Raw genomic sequence first — 19974 nt, 5'->3', positions numbered from 1 at the left:
TGCTACTGCAGAATTAAGGGAGGATCACCATCTCCATAAGTTTCAGGCCTGTCTGACTGTAGATGGTAACCAAGTAAAAGTACAATTACATGTCAGGATGCAAACTGTACATCAGCAGCTGTACAAGGACTTCCTTTGTATCATTCAAGCCATAAAGGCCTCTAAAGCTCATAGTTTGTTTGCGAATTTTAAATGCAAAAAATAAACTGTACCACTATGTTAAACATATTGACTCAATCTTCACAACAAATCAGATTGCTCTAACTTTAACTATATAGCCTCTCAATAAAGGTAGAGCTGCCAATAATGGCATGTTAGGCTTAACATTCACAAAGCGGCATTGAAACCAACCTAACTGTAAATTTAAAGTTTCTCACCTCCTGCCATTCTAAAGATACTTTCCAACAAAAAACAACAACAAAAATCCTGCAGCAAGTATAGCATAATCCAACTCAAGCTGAGATGCAGGAGAAAAAATGGTAAACAAGCAACAAGAAATAAAATGGTGAGGACAAATAATTCAAAGTAACAATCAGAGTGTTACACTAACAGAGAATAGCATATTTCGTAGTTAAGCATATAATGGCTGCACAAACTGAATAGCCAAAATTTATAAGTAAAGCTACATACATTACAGCAAACATGCATGAGGTCTGCATAAACAGGTATACCTGACTCATGGTTATATGACTAATACATGAAGGTCTGAAGAACAGTAAGTGAAGAGATAGGGGGTTTGATCACAAGTTGAGTCTTACTGCAATACAAGCATAGTTCAACAGATCTGACTTCATTTCTTTATTAATGTCACCCTGCTGGTGTTTTTCTATGGCTGTGTACTGGCTTTCTTCTTCATGTGTGCAAGTGAAACAACAGAAGGCAGGCACACATTTCCATCTATTTTTGTGTTATTTCCTAAGTTCCCTAAATATAATGAGTAATCTATTACTCATTCTGAATTATGAATATTTCAGTATAAATGTGAGAATCAGACAGGTATCATGGTATAACATATCAGATGTTACAGCAACAGAATTTAATTATATGCTACAGCACTTGAACAGATTTTTGGCCTTCATGTTTCATCTAGGGGTTGAAACACCCAACTAGTAATCATAAGCCAACTGTGCTGAGTTATGCAGTTTTACTGATTTAGTTCTGTGTTTATAATCTGAGGGAGCATCATTTATCCATTTAAACACTCATTTTAACTAATGGCCCATGCAATTGCTTACAGCAAGCATCTTTACCTCCCTGTTCCTCTTCTCAATATCTCTAGCAGTACAAGTAACTAAGAGAAGGAATATGAATTTTAAGATTGAAATACTTTCTTCATTACAGACAGACAGCACGTTTTAAATGTGGTTCAACCTTGAAGGTATTAAAAATTTAGTATATTTATGAAATTATTTAACATTTTAATGTTTACACAAAATCCATGTAAGCTCATTATAGTTCAGTTTATATAAAATTTTAGGCATAGAGAAGCCTATTCATACAGGTAACTATTACTTATCAGGCCCTTTTAAAGAAAAATGTTCAGATGGGCAGTGATAAATATTATGCATTCTCAGATATGAAGACATCAAGGTGAAATCAACTGAAGTTATCGGGAACAATACTCAAAAATAAAAAATGGTACAGGGAATTCAGCCTTTACCTATGACCATTAACAAAAACACAAAACAGAAAAGCAGAAGGAAGTGACTTGTGGTTTGGGGAGATGGAGTCTGTAATCATTTAGGAGCAACATCCATTACCTTTTTCCACCCAATATTCACATGTACCATCTAGATTTCAGTTGCAATTAACAAAATTGCCTCTATGTGCCTCAATTATTTTTTATAGTGAAAAACAGCAAAGGGGAAAAAGACATTAAAATTTCTAGAAAGACAAAAATTCAAACCACAAACAATGCATTCAATGTGCACATAGATTCTGTTTAGAACCAAATATGCAAGTGCTATGACAGCAGTCAGCAGATGGTGCTGTTACACACGGTGACATTTTTTTTTACTTCCAGTGCACAGTGACAAATATGCTCTTTTGTTAGTAATTTTCTGTGGCAGACACATGATTTTTTCTCTCTGCTTTGATCAGAGTCCATTCTCATAACTGACTTGTTCAGAGTAAACCCAGGAGGGAAACCTCCCTGTTTCACTAACTTAACAGAATATAGGACTTCAGTTTCTAGATTCACATAAATACTTTTGGCAATGTGCAATGCTGGTTGGGAAAAGTATGGTGGAGAATGTCAGTATGAGAGGGAACCTGAGTGATAAAGCAGCTTCTCTCTCACAAAAATGCAAACACACACAACATCAATCAAAAGTTAATGGATGAGGAATGGGCTCCAACTTTGTTTTATACAACATACCCATCCTGCCAGGTCCACAGATTCCCATTACTGTGTGTGTCAAAGTAATTTAAGAGTAAATCTCTGTGAAAGTCTCCTAAATTGTCTAGACTAAGAAACTTGCTCTATTTTATTAAAGTATTTCAAATTTCCTTCCTCCAAAGTCTGACCCTAAATAAGCTGGAATTTCAAAGAAAATGATTTTCTGACATAACCTGGATATTTTTCTTGTTCAGCTTTTCAATTATTGCATCCTGATGTTTTTCTCCTCCTCCCTTACTAATTTCAACTGTATCAGTTCATCACACAGTGAGTGATCATTTTTTTGATGTGATAAATTTGATCTTCATGTGCTGCAAGTTAGGGTACCATAGCTTTGTTAGCATATCTTTTGTCACTTCACACAGTATCAAACATGATATAATTGTTTTCCCTTTACTATCCTTTCTTAAACAGAAAAAAACCAGTAAGAAAACCCAACAATTTTATGTATTTTAAAAGCCAGTAGGTATTCTAAAAGTATTCATGCAAATACTTCACACAAGCATGAAGCAAGTACACTTAACATCAGCATTACTCGTGGGTTACTTAATTTGCACAGGTAGACATACTAATTTTCATAGTTTGATTTAGTGATTACAGGTTCAGGCCCAAGACCATTCCTAGCATCTATCCTAAAATTCCTACACCACTGGACCTAACAGGTTACAATACACCCTTTTTAGTGTCACCTACAGTCTAATCACCTCACTTTCCATACCTGTTGCTTTCAACACTGTAACGTCATCAATTCAAGCTTGTTATCCACTTCTGTTGACTCTTAATATTTAAAACCATGATGACACAGAATTTAGTGAACTTATCTGGGACATCAATTTTACCTGTTACATGAATTTGGAGTTCAGTGGGTGGATGCATCACAGCACAAAAGTACCAAAGCATCAAAACACTAAATAAGACACTGATTTTTGGACCATCATTCTCATGGCTACCAACAGATTACAACACACTGACTCACAACTGAAGAAGAATATGTTTTATCCTTCATATCAGTGTGGGCTGGTCCACTGCTTTAAGCAGTCCACTGATCAGAGGAACTTGCTACTTCTGTTCTTACAGATTTACGCTATGTCAACTTCGATCTGAAAGAATACCCACACTGAGAAGAGTCATTTTAATGCAAGACAGATCAGCAGCTTAAAAAACACTGAAACCATCAGTAATCTGTATCTTTTTCTATGTTGTAATTCCACTTTCACAATCAGCAATTTGCACCATATTATGCTGTAGGGAAACCTCTGAGAGCACTTCAAACTGACCAAACCGAGACACACCAGTTAAATCACTGAACTGCAATTTTATCAGATAACTTAGTCTTGAAACATTATGTTTGTTGCTAACCACTAATGTTTATGACATCTTGAATTTTATATTGCATCTAATACACAGAAATTACATTCATCAATAGTTTCAACAAGACTGTAACAGTATATTTAATTAACATGAAGTCAACTAATCATTATTTGTTTCCTAAATCTGTTAACTCAGTATTATTTTAGAATCATAGAATAGTTAGGGTTGGAAAGGACTTTAAGATCATCTAGTTCTAACCCCCCTGCCATCAGCAGGGACACCTCACACTAAACCATGCCACCCAAGGCCTCATCCAACCTGGCCTTGAACACTGCCAAGGATGGAGCACTCCCAACCTCCCTGGGCAACCCATTCCAGTGCCTCACTACCCTAACAGTAAAGAATTTATTCCTTATATCCAATCTAAACTTCCCCTATTTAAGTTTGAACCCGTTACCCCTTGTCCTGTCACTACAGTCCCTGATGAATAGTCCATCCCCAGCATCCTTGTAGGCCCCCTTCAGATACTGGAAGAACTGCAGTGCTGTTATCTACATACCTACAAAGTGCAAACTCAGATCTGCACTCAAGAATGGAAAAGCGAGGGGAAGGGAAGGATGTGTTTCAGTGCCTTGTTTCTGCCCATGTCCAGCAGCAAGTGGACAGCAGAATAAAATAAATTAAAAATACTTCTCCCAACACATTTTACTAAGTTTAGGCCAAGGCTGTATTCAGGTTATATCCTGTATTCACTCCCTGGGTAAATACTGCTGGGTATTTATGGCTTCTTTGTTTTCACTAGTTTTGCAGTTTGGCTTGTGTCTTGGATTGGGCAAGGAGGAGCTTGTTTTTTTATTAAACACCTCCACCACTTCTGTTTTTCTGAGTGAACAGTTTGCAGTATCAGGGTTCAGAGGTTCAAAGGTCCCTCAGCTTGTTAGAACCAGAGTCAATACTAATGATACAAAAAAAAAAAAAAAAAAAAAAAAAATCAAACCTAGCTACTCATTAAGAAATAAAAAAAAAATAAAATGAAGAGCTACAGTGAACAGCTTTGTTATTCAGGAATCAGTATTTCAGGAAAAATGAAAAACAGAAACCTGAGTATAAAATTTCCAAATTGATCATGAAGTTCCATTGAACAAAAGCTTGAAATTACTAAGCCTACAAGGAGTGTATTTTCTCTCTTCTTCCCACTTACACTCCCTCATCTCTCACAGACCGTAGTACACACAATCTAAAGTCAAACTGCCTTTACTACAGAGCTAGTAAGCCTAAAAAATGACTAAAAAAAAAAATTAGGAGCAGCTAGAACAACAAAATGACTTTGAAGTGCTGAGAATGGTCTAAGAACCACAAAAAGCATCACTATTGTGTCCCTTAAATGGTGATTATAACATTTATTCCTGCAAAACATGTAACAGCAGACAAATATGTTCCAGCTTTTGTTTCACTAGCCCTTTTCTTTCACAAGCTATATGAAAAACATAAAAAAAAAAAACCAACCAACCAAAAAAAAAAACCTGCTACTGACAAGCATGCAATGAGCAAACTCTCTTTAAAACTCGCAGTTGCTACAGACTGCTGGTAGAGGGTCTCAGTAACAATGTTTAATCTGCAAACGCACAGACCTCAACTCATACCTGACTCCTCACATTCAGGGGTAGGATTTTTCCCTCCTTTCATTTAAAGGTGTATTTTAATAGATACAAACTCACTTCTTTCTCCCTCCATCCTCTCAAAAAAAAGCAAACAAACAAACAAAAAATAAAACAACCCACCACAACAAAACAATGCTGAATCACATGTGCAGCACTAAAATATGTTCCACTTTGTTTTAGCACATTACTGTTACCATTTGCTAAACTCCTACAGCAGAGCCAACTTGACAGCATTGAGAACTTCAGTATCCTACACACGACAGCTGTCCAATCACCCACTGCCTATTTTTTCTTCTCCAAAATACAGCTCCTCAGTGCTTTATTACAATTGACATTTTTAAATAAAAACACACAGAATAAAATTGTTTAAACCAACGAAGGTATTACTAGAAAAGTCCAGCTTCTCTATTACAGCCATACCCTATTAGAAGCTAAAAAACCAGGCAGGCACAAACTCCCTAATAGCTGGCTGGTTTAGAAGCCTACTCCATTTACAAGACAACAGGACCCGAATTAACTGCCTCCCTGTTGGTGCTCAGCATCGCCTACGAAATTTAAAAATAACACTTGGCCAAATTTTCTTCTGCTGCCCCCAGGAAGCTGCACAAACAGGGTACATTAAGTTGGTTACATCTTTTAAGGAATAAGCAAAATTTCACATAGAGCAGAAAGCTCAGTTTTCTCACCAGCTTCTGCTTCCAAAAACAGTTTTTGATCTCAAAACAGAGTGGGAGGGGGAAGCTGCCCCACTTTGTTTTAGAAAGTCTCATTACTTCTCTCCAGCCTCTAAAATAAAAGATTCCTAAAGAATTTAAGAACTCAAATCTGTAGAATAATTAAAAGCAACATAAGAAAGTAACATTCACAAATAAACAATGTTTGAAGTAAGAGTGATTTCCATCAAGATGACGCATGTTTTTCTCCTGAAGGTCCTTCCAGTTTAAATGCTTTCTGTAAATCTGAACACATGGTCTAAACCTTCAGTTAAGAAGCAGGGACATGCACACTAGGAACAATATAGGTATGCTGTCTGGGAGTGTAGGGATGGGATCAGAAATGTTGAGGCACAGCTGGAGCTAAATTTTGTAACAGATGTGAAGAGCAAAGACAACTTCTACAGGTAGGTTAATCAGAAAAGAAAGACAAAAGAAATTATGCATTCCCTGATAAATGAGACAGGGGATCTAGTGACAACTGCCATGAGAAAACCGAGATAGTCAATGACTTTTCTGCCTCCCTTTTCACTGGCAATTGCTCTCTCCTCATCTCTTAAGTCCCTGAACCTCAATGCAGGAACTAAGAAGAATTAAGTCTCTTCCATCATAAGAAAAGTTAAAGTTTGAGACCATCTGAGGAACCTGAACATACACAAGTCCATGGGACCCAATGAAATGCATCTCAGGCTTCTGAGGAAATAGGCAGATGAAGTTGCTAAGCCACTCTCCATCATATCTGAAAAGTCTCAGGAGTCAGGGAAAGTCCCCAGCAACTGGAAAAATGGAAACATCCCACCCATTTTTAAAAGGTTAAAAAAGGAAGACCCTAGGAACTACCAACCTGTCAGCCCCACCTCAGTGCCTGATAAGATCATGGACCAGACGCTCCTGGAAGACATGTCAAAACATGCTGAAGGCGAGGAAGTGATGAGCAACAGCCAACATGGCTTCATCAAGGGCAAAGCGTGCCTGACTAATCTAGGAACATTCTATGTGGAATGACTGCATAAGGGGACAAGGAAAGAGCTACACGTCACCTACTTTGATTTCTGCAAGGCCTTTGATACAGTCCCCTTTAACATCCTTGCCTCTACACTGGAAAGATATGGATTCAGAATCATAGAATAGTTACAGTTGGAAAGGACCTTAAGATCATCTAGTTCCAAACCCCCTGCCATGGGCAGGGACACCCCACACTAAACCGTGTCACTCAAGGCCTCATCCAGCCTGGCCTTGAACACCGCCAAGGATGGAGCACTCACAACCTCCCTGGGCAACCCATTCCAGTGCCTCACCACCCTTACAGTAAAGAATTTCTTCCTTATATCCAATCTAAACTTCCCCTGTTTAAGTTTGAACCCATTACCCTTTGTCCTGTCACTACAGTCCCTGATGAAGAGTCCATCCCCAGCATCCTTATAACCCCCCTTTCAGATACTGGAAAGCTGCAATGAGATCTCCACGCAGCCTTCTCTTCTCCAGGCTGAACAGCCCCAACTTTCTCAGCCTATCTTCGTATGGTAGGTGCTCCAGTCCCCTGATCATCCTCGTGGCCCTCCTCTGCACTTGTTCCAACAGTTCCATGTCCTTTTTATGTTGAGGACACCAGAACTGCGCACAATACTCCAAGTGAGGTCTCACGAGAGCAGAGTAGAGAGGCAGGATCACCTCCTTCAACCTGCTGGTCACGCCCCTCTTGATGCAGCCCAGGATACGGTTGGCTTTCTGGGCTGCGAGCGCACACTGAAGCCAGCTCATATTCATTTTCTCATTGACCAACACCCCCAAGTCCTTCTCTGCAGGGCTGCTCTGAATCTCTTCTCTGCCGAAACTGTAGCTGTGCCTGGAAATGCTCCGACCCAGGTGCAGGACCTTGCACTTGGCATGGTTAAACTTCATAAGGTTGGCACCAGCCCACAGCACAAGCGTGTCAAGGTCCCTCTAGATGGCATCCCTTCCCTCCAGCGTATCAACTGAACCACACAGCTTGGTGTCATCGGCAAACTTGCTGAGGGCGCACTCAGTCCCACTGTCCATGTCACCAACAAAGATGTTAAACAAGACCGGTCCCAACACCGATCCCTGAGGGACACCACTTGTTACCGGTCTGCAGGCGGACATCGAGCCATTGACCACAACTCTTTGCATGCAGCTATCCAGCCAGTTCTTTATCCACTGAGTGGTTCACCCATCAAATTGATGTCTCTCCAATTTAGAGACAAGGATGTCATGTGGGACAGTGTCAAACACTTTGCACAAGTCCAGCTAGATGACGTCAACTGCTCTGCCCCTGTCCATCAGTTCCATAGCCCCATCATAGAAGGCCACCAAATTGTTCAGGCAGGATTTCCCCTTAGTGAAGCCATGCTGGCTGTCACCAACCACCTCCTTGTTTTTCATGTGCCTTAGCATGCCTTCCAGGAGAATCTGCTCCAAGAGTTTGCCAGGCACGGAGGTGAGACTGACTGGTCTGTAATTCCCCAGGTCATCCATTTTCCCCTTCTTGAAAATGAGGGTTATTATTTCCCTTTTTCCAGTAGTCGGGGACTTCACCTGACTGCCATGATTTTTCAAATATGATGGACAGTGGCTTAGCAACTTCATTCGCCAGCTCCTTCAGGACCCACGGATGGATTTCGTCAGGTCCCATGGACTTGTGTACGTTTAGGTTTTTAAGATGGTCTAGAAACAGATCCTCTCCTACAGTGGGCCTAGGGTCCTCATTCTCACAGTCCCTGCGTTCACCTTCCAAGACTTGGGTGGTGTGGTCAGAGCCTTTCCCAGTGAAGACCGAGGCAAAGAAGTCATTAAGAACCTCAGCCTTCTCCAAATCCAGGCCAACCAGTTCTCCTGATAGCTTCCGAAGGGGGCCTATGTTGTCCCTAGTCTGTCTTTTATTCGCTATGTACCTGTAGAATCCCTTCCTGTTATCCTTAACACCCCTAGCCAAGTTTAATTCTAACTGGGCCTTAACTTTCCTAACCTGGTCCCTAGCTTCCCGGACAACATCCCTGTATTCTTCCCAGGCCGCCTGTCCCTGCTTCCACCTTCTATAAGCCTCTTTTTTCCTTTGAAGTTTCCTCAGCAGCTCCTTATCCATCCAAGGAGGCCTCCTGGCCCTCCTGCTGCACTTCCTTCTACTTGGCATGCAACACTCCTGAGCTTGGAGCAGCTGATCCTTGAATAACAACCAACAGTCTTAGGCCCCCCTGCCCTCTAGGGCTGTGTCCCATGGAACCTTACTAAGCAGGTTCCTGAAGAGGCCAAAGTCTGCTCTCTTGAAGTCCAGGGCAGTGAGCTTGCTGCACGCTCTTCTCACTGTCCTGAAGATCTCTATTCAACCATCTCGTGATCGCTGCATCCAAGGCTGCCCTGGAGCGTCTCATTTCCAGCCAGCCCTATTGACTACTCAATAGGGAAGAACTTGGCTGGATAGCCATTCCCAAATTGTTGCAGTCAACAGCGCAATGTCCAAATACAGATCAGTAACAAGTGGTGTTCCTCAAGGATCCGTATCAATATGGATACTGCTCCGTATCTTTATTAAGAGCAGAGAGTGGAATTAAATGCACTATCTGCACATCTGCAGATGACAACAAGCCGAGTGGTGCAGTTGATACCCTTGAGGGAAGGCGTGCCATCCAGAGGGATCTTGAGGTTTGACAAATAGGCCCATGCAAACCCCATGAAGGTCAACAAGGCGAAGTGAAAGGTGCTGCACCTGAGCAACCCCCAATATCAGCACAGGTTAAGGGATGAATGGATTGAGATCAGCTCTGTGGAGAAGGACCTTGTGATACTGGTGAACGAAAAATTGGACATAAGCCAGCTATCTGTGCTTATAGAAAAACAATCATACCCTGGCTGGCATAAAAATAAGTGTAGCCAGCAGGTTGAGGGAAGCAATTCCCACACTCTGCTGTTGTGAGACTCCACCCAGAGTACTGCAGCTCTGGGGCCCTAGTACTACCAAGTCACAGACCACCTAAAGCAGGGCCACAAAAAAAAAAAAATTATCAGAGGGCTAGAACACCTCTTCTATAGAGGCTGAGAGAGGTAGATTTGTTCAGCCTGGAGAAAGGGCTCCAGGGAAACTTCTTTGAGGCCCCTTAAACTTACAAGAACGAAGGACCTTTTACCAAGGCTTGAAGTGATAGGGCACATGACAGAGTTTTAAAGCATTGGGTAGATTTAATTTAGACATAAAGAGGGCATTTTTTACAATGAGGGTGGTAAGGCAATGTCCACAGGAACATTCAAGGTCAGGTTGGAGAGAGCTTTGACAAATTTGGTCCAGTAGAAGATGTCCCTACTCATTGCTGATTCCACCCCATAACAGCCTACACCCCTTGCCAGTTTAAAGGGATAAAAATCTGCAGACAATGATTCTGTATTAAATAGAGATTTTTCTGGTTTATTTCTAAAAAAAAAAAAATAAAAAAAAAATAAAAAAAAAATGCAAGCTGTAAGCCATCTTTGCCAGTGGAAGCAGATTTGTAATAAATACTAAGTAATTATCAACTCTAACACTTAGTAGGCCACAGGGACTTTTTTAAAAGCAGAAATAATAGTTTTCATAATACAGAGTGATACTACTTTAAATCAAGGACAATAGCTTAAATAAAAATCAGAAAATCCTGCACTATGACAACTACTGGGAACCACACATCAGACTGGTATGGCAGAAAATGACCTTCATTATCTGAGATGTAAAGCCCGATACAGCTTTCCCTCCTCTGTACCAACCATAGGAATAAATAACTTTCTCTACACATAACTTTCTTTACAAATGAGATCAGAAATCAAGAGAGTCACAGTATGACTTCTCCAAGTTCATTAAAAGCTAGGTGTTAGTTTCATGTGTCTGGGACAATATCATTAATGGGGACCATTCTGAAGTAAACACTACTGTACATAACTGACAATTAGAAAATGGAAGTAGGATTTAACTCTTCAGACAGATAGCAGTCTGGGGATAGCCACATTGAGAAACTCCTACTAATTTGGCAGTGCACACAAGACACTCATAATATTTTAATTTCCACATTTGTAAAGAGAAAAAGACCACATTCAGAACTGAAAATGAAGCCTTAACAGAATATAGGCTCTTCCTTTAACTACTGTCATCCTGGTATTTGTCAGCAGTTGCTGTTTAAAATAACCTAGAATGCAGGCAGGCAAAGACACAGGCTACTTAACTGAACTGAAATCGTATCTCCAGCAAATCTGTAAGGCTATGAAGTTATTCCCCTACATCCCAGTTGGCTGTAAAATAGAACAAGCAAAAATGCCAGCTCTGTTGAGTCATGCTGCATGGCTTGTTTCAGAAAAGCACTTGGAGAAAAGATGTGTTCCATACAGTCCTTGTATAGTTGAATTAAAAAAAAAAAAAAAAATCCAACACAATTACAGAATTATGGGAGTTTTGACATTGTCTCTCAAACAGTTGCTGCATTAAGAGAATATATTTATACTGTGAAAATTAAAGTCTGAGTAGAAGAACCACAGCATTTCATAAAGAAGCAAAGCCAGACTTCCCCTGCTAAATATCCATATTAGTTTCAGCTGCAATAGAGTTAATTTTCCTCACAATAGCTTGTATGGGGCTAGATTCTGAATTTGTGATGAAAATAGTGTTGGTAACACAGGAATATTTTAGCAACTGCTAAGCAGTACTCACACAGCATCAAGGCCTTTTCTGTCCTGCCAGTGAGTCAGCTGAGGGTCCACAAAGAATTGGGATGGGATACCACTGGGGCAGCTGACCCCAACTGACCAAAAGGAGATCCCATACCATACAATAAAACTAAGATGGGTGGAGTTTGGCCCAGAGTTGCCATTGCTTAAGGATGTTCAGGGCAATGGCACTGGTCTTCCCATGTAAACATTCCATTATCTGTGATGGAGCCCTGCTTTCCTGAAGATGGATGAACACCAGTCTGAGAACAGGAAGCAGTGAATTAATTCCTTGTTTTCCTTTGCTTGCATGCACAACTTTTGCTTTACCTGTTGAACTGTCTTTATCTCAATCCATGAGTTTGCTCTCTTCTACCCTTCTGATTTACTCCCCCATCCCATTAGTGGGGAGTGAACAAGTGGCTGTGTGGTACTTAAATGCCTACTGGGCTTAAACCATGGCAACATCACAACACCAATTCAAACCAGGCAATGACTGCACTAAAGAAATTTTGACATTTGAAAAATACAACAAAGAATTTTTTTTCCAAAGTTAGTATTAGTCATACAAACACATACTAATGATGGCATATAAGAACAAGCATTAAGCAGGGTATTAATATCAGCATTGTTGGGATGATGACCTGTTAGAATGTCGATTAGATTCACCAGAATCTCAATACTCAGTAGCAGAGAAAACAAACCTCTGTACCAAGTTACTTAGCTACAAAGAAAGAGGGAAACAATCCCACTATGACTTTCCACACTAGAATGAGCTGTTCTGGTTTAGAACTGTGACCTCATAGTAGCAGAGATAAGCAACTCAGTATTTTCCTCTAGGAAACCCACTTTCATCAAGTTATTTTCCTGTTGTGTTTGTGATCTCAAACAGAAGCACAAGTTCTGTGGAGTGAGAATGCAAGCCCACAAAATGATTACAAGGTATGAACCACCAACATTGTGTTTGCTACTGGTTCACGCATCAATGACAATGAACATAGTTCTTAAATGGATCAATAAATCACAAAATAATCCCTTCCAGAATCAGAGGTAGTCAAAAAGACAGTTCCAAGAATCTACTTTAAGACATGTAATTCCTTTTCTAAGGGCTACTAGCCACACAAAGTTTGTCTTTGCATTAGGGATTGAGCTACTCAGGGTGAGAGCTGTAAAGTAGAAAACAGTCATCATAGCTTAAAATTGGACCAATATAAAGGGCAAGGCTATTGCAAAATAATTCTTCCATTAGATACGAAATTCACTAGTTGATGATGAGTTCTACAGCCATTAATTTTAATATTATTTATGGCAATTGAAGTAGAGTTTATTCCATCACAACTACTCTCGTTACAGTGCCTTTTTTTTTTTTCTAGGAAAGAATTTCCTGGAACTTCCAATTGGGAAGTTTCTGCCAGTGGGCAGTTTAGGAAATAACATCCAAGATTTCTGACTCGTGGTTCTTTGAATATTGTGGAAATGCAACTCTGAAATGTTTTACTGGTGAAGGAATTTCACTTCTATTTTAACTGATAAAGCTATTCACCGTAAGTTCTCATAATGAAAAAAAGCTATGTTTTAAGTAGTTATTTCTTCTATGCACAATCTCTTCATGTACTGAAGACTGAAAAGAGAACGCATATATGAGTGCGGTCATCACTTGTCTCTACCAACCAAATTCAGTCTCCCATAAACTCAGCCATTCAGAGCAATATTTAGATCTATTCACACACTTCAGAGCATTGGCAGACTATTTCACCTCTCTCTCCTCAGAAAATAACCTCTATTTTGTTTTCCTTAAGTTCTCTGAATGCATGTAGCCTTAGAAGTATTTTTCTTTAGCCGTTATTGATGAAGTGAACTCTTCTGACATCTAAATCACTGATATTCTGGATCAGCTATCAGAGATCCCACAGAATACTCCCACAGCACTGCCAGACCTCTTCTGCCCTGAGATTTTGCTGCTACACATTATGTCATGTTTTGACACATGAAATAGCTTTATTTTTAACTGCATTATGACTTCTTTCCTGTATCTCATCATTAACAGTCATTCAGATTGTATCATTCCAAAAAGATGTTACTTTTAAGAAAATTTGCTAAGGAAAAGATTTTTTTTTTTTCTTTTTAAGATCTTCAAGTTAATGCAGGAAACCTATACTCAAGTTAATTTGAAAAGAATAAACTACCAAAACAGTAAGGAAGAAGCATTTAAAAACACACACACACACACACACACAAAAACCTACTCTATTAACAGAAGTTATGACCAATTACACTAAGAGCCAATGGTAAGGTTGCTAGTTAATATGTACAGCTACCAAGATTACAAGAATACCAGTATTTACTAGAATGTTAATGTTAGCTTTGTTTTCTTAATGAAGAAATGCTAAAAAGGTAGTTTGTGTCTTCAACATTTAAAGACATTAAGCTCAGAATAAAATTTTTTGGTTTTTTTTCCAGGAGTCATACTGAATATTTCAGGTAACTGGAAAAATCAAATAAAATATGATCCAATACATAAAACAATACGTAAAAGCCATACAGATTGGCTGGTAATGGCTGAAGATTCAGGAGACTACTTATCTCACACTGAATAGCAGGGGATCATTCATCAGGCATAGGAGTCACACAAAAGTTACCTTCTTCCCAACTTGGCTTCATACTCTCAGCTTATTCAGTTTGTTTTGAACATGCCCATTCCCAGACAGTAACAACTCTTATCACTGTATCAGTCTGCTGGGACAACTACATAGCCATTAACTAATATAGTTAAACTCACTGACAAGCACCCAGCACTGTTAGGTGCTGACCCAGTGAAAAGCAGGTTTTCACTCTTAAAACTGTGCAGGAAAGGTATTTTGGTACTTGAGGGAAACAAAAACCAAGGAACATTAGCTTGAGCCCAGAGGTCTTAACTTCACAGTATCACAGTATGTTACAGATTGGAAGGGACCTCAAGAGATCATCTAGTCCAATCCCCCTGCCAGAGCAGGAACACCTAGATGAGGTTACACAGGAATGTGTCCAGGCGGGTTTTGAATGTCTCCAGAGACGGAGACTCCACAACCCCCCTGGGCAGCCTGTTCCAGTGTTCCGTCACCCTCACTGAGAAGAAGTTTCTTCTCAAGTTTAAGTGGAACCTCTTGTGTTCCAGTTTGTACCCATTACCCCTTGTCCTATCATTGTTTGCCACTGAGAAGAGCCTGGCTCCATCCTCATGATACTCCCCCTTTATATATTTATTATCTTGACTGAGTTCACACTGAGGCAAAAATAACAGTCTTGGGAAAGTTATCTTGGCAAACTCACTGAATCAATACAAGATATTAATATTACCAAGCTGTTGGGGAAAGTCTTTCAATTTTGCTTTGGTTTAAACAGTTCAAGGATTGAACCATAAAATCAAAAGAAAAAAGAAAACCACACCAAACAACAAACACTCAGGGAGAGTGTCAGGAGCAGCAATGGAAAAAGAAAAAAAAAAAAGGGGGGGGGGGGAAGAAAATGTCTTCAAAGACACACTGTGGAAATGTATCACTACTTACTGCTGCTGCTGAAAGGGACTTAAAAAGAAGCTTCAGGGATGCATAAGGCAGGATTAGGTGACTGCCAGTATAAATGTTAATGCTGGGTGTGAGCAGAAAGCTTTCAGAATTCAAAGAACAAATGAAAAAAGGAAGTATGCCCTGAGGGCAGGTAGGATACAGGGATGTGCAAGAGCTCTTCCTTTGGCAAAGAAAACCTGCTGCTGTAGAACAGAGGTCAAGGAAAGGTACTAGCACATATCAAGTCCGGTACATCTGGCTTGTTATTTAAACACCATCCAGCAATTCTTCATTACAAAATGTGGCTGGAAACAACAAAAAACACCACATAAAAAGAAAATCAAAATAGCTTAAAATGAACCGAGGATTGTTAACATTTATGGGTAGTTTGTTGTTTAGTGGCAGACACTGGTATAGCAAAATATAAGCTAAACCCCGTGACATTTAATTTTACATTGATGACTAACAATGTACTGTGAATTAAGCTTTTCTGCTTTTATTGAATTTTCTGCACTTGACAACTGGGTTCCCTGAATAGCAGGACACACTACTTTGTTAGAAGAGAAGTCATATAACAATTCACCATGCATTACTTAAGTGTGTGAGTGTGTGTGTGTGTGTGTGTGTGTGTGTGTAACACTGCAGATATTGCTGTCATTTAAAGACTGCTTTTCTGCAAGTGTTCTATATGAGAGAAATACTTCTGACTTTCCAAAGAAAATTACTATATTGATAAAGCAATGCTGAATTTTTACTTCTGTTTGTAGCCCTCAGAGTAGCTTTTTTAAAAAAAGTTTGTTAACCTCATTCTCGAAAATAGGAATTAAACTGATTTTAACACAGAATTAAACCAAATTGCACAAGCACTTTGTTATTCTCCCCATGCACAACCTGCAAAGTCTAAATACGTCTTACATGACGTAAAGCAAAGTCAATTAAAAAACAAAAACCAACAACCACCACAAATTACAGAAACTTCCCAATCCCAGTGCTGAAAACTTGGTTTTAATTACCCAACAATGATGGTAAATACATGACAGATTAAATAAATTAACAAATTCTATAAACTGAACTTGTAACTTCTGAAATTTATAGTATTTTTCCCTGCTATAGTGATGCATATGAAAACTGCATATATATTCTTATATTCTGGGAATTAAATTAATTCAAGCTTCCATCTGTACCAAAAGTTTAGAGTGCTGAAGTGATCAATGAGGAAGCTGTAAGAATTATCAAGTAAAACCACTAGGTATTCCCCGAAATCGACATATAAATCTGGTAAAGCACTGATATAGTAAAGAAACCTACATTTCAGCCTAGAAACTCAGCAACTGCCCAACCACATCAGTGTCTTGTTAAAACTAAATGGTTCTCGCTGCTCTCCTGCCACAAAATCAGATTTCATCAAGTTTTAATATTCACGTGGTATACGGGTGACAGCAGGCTAAGGCAGGCAAGCACAAGTAATCTTCAAGGGCTTAGAGCATCTTAATGTGGTTTTACTAGCTTCATGGCTCTGCATAGTGTAAAAACACAAACGATCTGATTATATCATTGCCCCACAGGAAGTGAGATCATAAATCAAGAATACACTCAATAAAATGCACAGATCAGAATCTCAGTGGGTTTAACTTCACAGGCTGTTTGTTAGGTCTTGAAGTGGTTCATATGCCTCCTTTCCTGGTCCAGCACCCTTCCCTCATTTACTAAGAAGTTTAATTTAAAAAAAAGATTACCTTGCAGACAGCAAAAACCTCCAAACAGCAGCTGCTTTTCTCTGCAAAGTAGAAGATCGGCACAGAATCTAGCCCAGTATTAAGTCTTTTGAGTGATAAGAATTGTCAAAACATCATCTTTTTCCCCACATGATCACATTTAAAATACTGACTTTCAATAGTAGAGCTAACTTTGAAGACACTCAATTTATTTTTTTTAATTACATGGAAGTAACAATCCTCATTAGATGAAATTTTTCTATTCAGAAGAAAGAGTGGTCTGTCACAAGAGCTGAAAAAAAACCACTAGTGTTGCAGCCTCCCAGAAAGTGTATGTAAATTAGTTCCTTCATTAGTCCTATTTGACTTTTTCAGACCTATTTCATTTGCTACTGCAAGATGACTGGTATAAATCCAGAATGATTCCCTTGCATAGTGCTGCAATGCTTTTTCCCCCCACTGCTTTGTCTGTTAGAATTTCTCAGCATTTGAATGTTGTGGACTTCCTACTTATACATCAAAATTTCTGTTAAAGATTACATCCCCAGGTATCACAAAACACCACAAAACAAAACCAACACAAACCACAGAATTTTGAAAAATACTGTCCCTTGCCAGCTGATATGCAGTTAAAGCTTTATCTCCATTTAAGATGTTTAAAACAGTGTTTGTCAAGCTCTGGATTACGACCCCATAGTGTCCCAAATTCTTCGATGGCAGCAGTCAGTAGCACTTCAATGCTCCCCATGCTTCCAACTGAACAGCAATGCACTTAAGAATTTAAGAGCTGGCTAAACGCAGGAATAAATAGGTACTTTCAGCAGAAGCAAACTAGCTTAGGGACGGGTAGTTGGCAGAGCTGTTACAAAGGATTCCAGTAACTGGTCTGCATTCCCGTCTCAAAGGAAGCTATCACATGCCTTCACACAAAATCATATGAGGCATAGGAGCCAGAAGGAGTCACTATTCATAACAAGCAGTTCAGGGAACAGCTACAGGAGTTCTTAAACTATCGGGCTTCAGTAACTTAACTGGCAAAATCACCCCAAGCCTTCATAAACACCTAACCACTCACTGCTACAAACCCTTCCCAATCTGCAAGTCCCCACTGCCTATCTGCACACTGATATGCTGTCACCCAGGTTACATTCACCATTTCTTCAGGAGTCAGATGTCATATTTTGAAGTCAATTTAAAGCTCATGAGCCAGACCAGGTTTACAGCACTAAATCTGAAAGGGGGCAGTGTTGTTTAACCAGGGAGAGCTCCTATCTGTCACTGTTAATTACAGCTCTTCCTGCTGGGGGTTTTATAAGAAAGTAGGCCAGCAGGAAGTGTCATTATATTACAGCCTGTGGCTCTGTGCATGTGTTCTTACATTGACAGTCAAGAGACTGTCTTTTAGCATTCTTCACTGTCTTTTTCAATATGAAAAACAAACTGCTCAGACTGCATTAAAAGGATGGAATATGCTATCGCATGCATCTGCTAGAAGACAATGATGCAGGTATGTAGAAAGCAACTTCCTACTGAGGTGACAAAAACAGGTCCTGGTGTGGTCATGATTTCTGATGTTCCTTTTTAAGTTTATGAAGGCTATTAAAATAAAACTTCCCTAGCCTTTCCTCACATCTCAGTTAAAAAAAGACTGATTAGCTGACTTACCAGGTAGTAAGTGTTGTCTGCCAAAGCCAAGGCTTTCCTACCAAGGAAAGACATACTGCCAAGCTACCCATCCCAAGCACAGAAAGCTCAAAACAAGGAAATTTGAGTTAGTTATGACATCTCCTATGCCTCTATCTTTCTCACCTTACATAGGTGTTACATAACCCACTCAGTGAGGACACCGAATTCAAAAGATACTTAAAAACTCTGTTATTTCAAAACATTAATCAAATATGAAACAAAGGTAAGCATCAATATGGAGTAGACTTAGGTACACTCAAGAAAGGGCAGCAAAGTTTCAAGGGCCTATGAATATTTCTAAGAGAAATGTGATAAAATCTTACCCAAGCATTTGAAGATATCTGTGGTCTCTAAGTTACTTTGACTTTTTCCTAGAAGTGGTGACCAATGTAATGGATTTATACACCTGCAACTGCTATTCCTAATAAATAGCTACAAACCATACTATCATCTAGATTCCAAGTTTCTACATCAACCCTGTGATAAAAATTGTTCTTTTAAATTCTATCACTTCACTGGCTTCAGGCAGCTTTTCCAGAAAAAACACTTTCAAAGGATTACACATATGAAACTAATCCGAAACTGAGCTTTCTGAAACTTCTGCTACTCAAAGTCCTGTGACTAAAAAAAACCCCACAGCAGTAAAAAAAGATATTCACAAAAAAAGACCCAAATTTAAAAAAAACCAACCACCACCCCCCCCCAAAAAAAAAAAAAAAAAAGCCCCCCACACACATAGAGTTTGAAAGTATTCCTGAAGCTACCCTCAGGACACCCTCATTATCCAGCAACACTAAGCAACTGACTTAATACCACTGTATCTGGTAATTTTCCCAAACAAAAGGTTGCGGATCTCATAAAGCCTTTTGTACAACCCAAAGTAATAAGGAAATGGTATCAGTTCAGCTTTATGAGCTTAATTCTTAGCAGACGCTAGAGGACATGAAATGCTTGACCTTACTATTTTCTTTCGCCTCCTAGAACTGTGCAGCCATCTTCCACAGAGCCAGTTTTCAGCTGTTTAGGGGTTGTTTCTTCTTTGCTTTGCTTTAAAATTTACATGTATTATTGTTGTAATTTTTCTTGTTTTAGTTTTCCACAAGGAGATCAGTGATTGATTTTCAAGACCAGTTTGTATCTATATCTCCTCTCATTTTTATCATTATAGCCCTTAAGTTAAACATTGCTCAAAGAAGTTGTCAAAAAAAAAAAAAATATTTAGAAAGTAAGAAAACCATTTAAATGTAGGCATTTCTGAATCTGGCT

The 19974-nt window shown here is 39.3% G+C and overlaps 1 protein-coding gene across 1 annotated transcript in view; it reads right to left on the bottom strand.

The window, feature by feature from the left end:
• The window catches only part of CSMD1 (CUB and Sushi multiple domains 1), a gene marked incomplete at both ends in the record, with an annotated part of 1184444 nt that overhangs the window by 810271 nt on the left and 354199 nt on the right, over positions 1–19974 (bottom strand). The gene's annotated exons all lie outside the window — the stretch shown is intronic.

This window comes from Psittacula echo, assembly GCF_963264785.1.
Source record: "Psittacula echo genome assembly, chromosome: 4".
Taxonomy (NCBI): domain Eukaryota; kingdom Metazoa; phylum Chordata; class Aves; order Psittaciformes; family Psittacidae; genus Psittacula; species Psittacula echo.
Note: the sequence above shows the minus strand (reverse complement) of the source record. Positions and strands in the feature narration are given on the sequence as shown.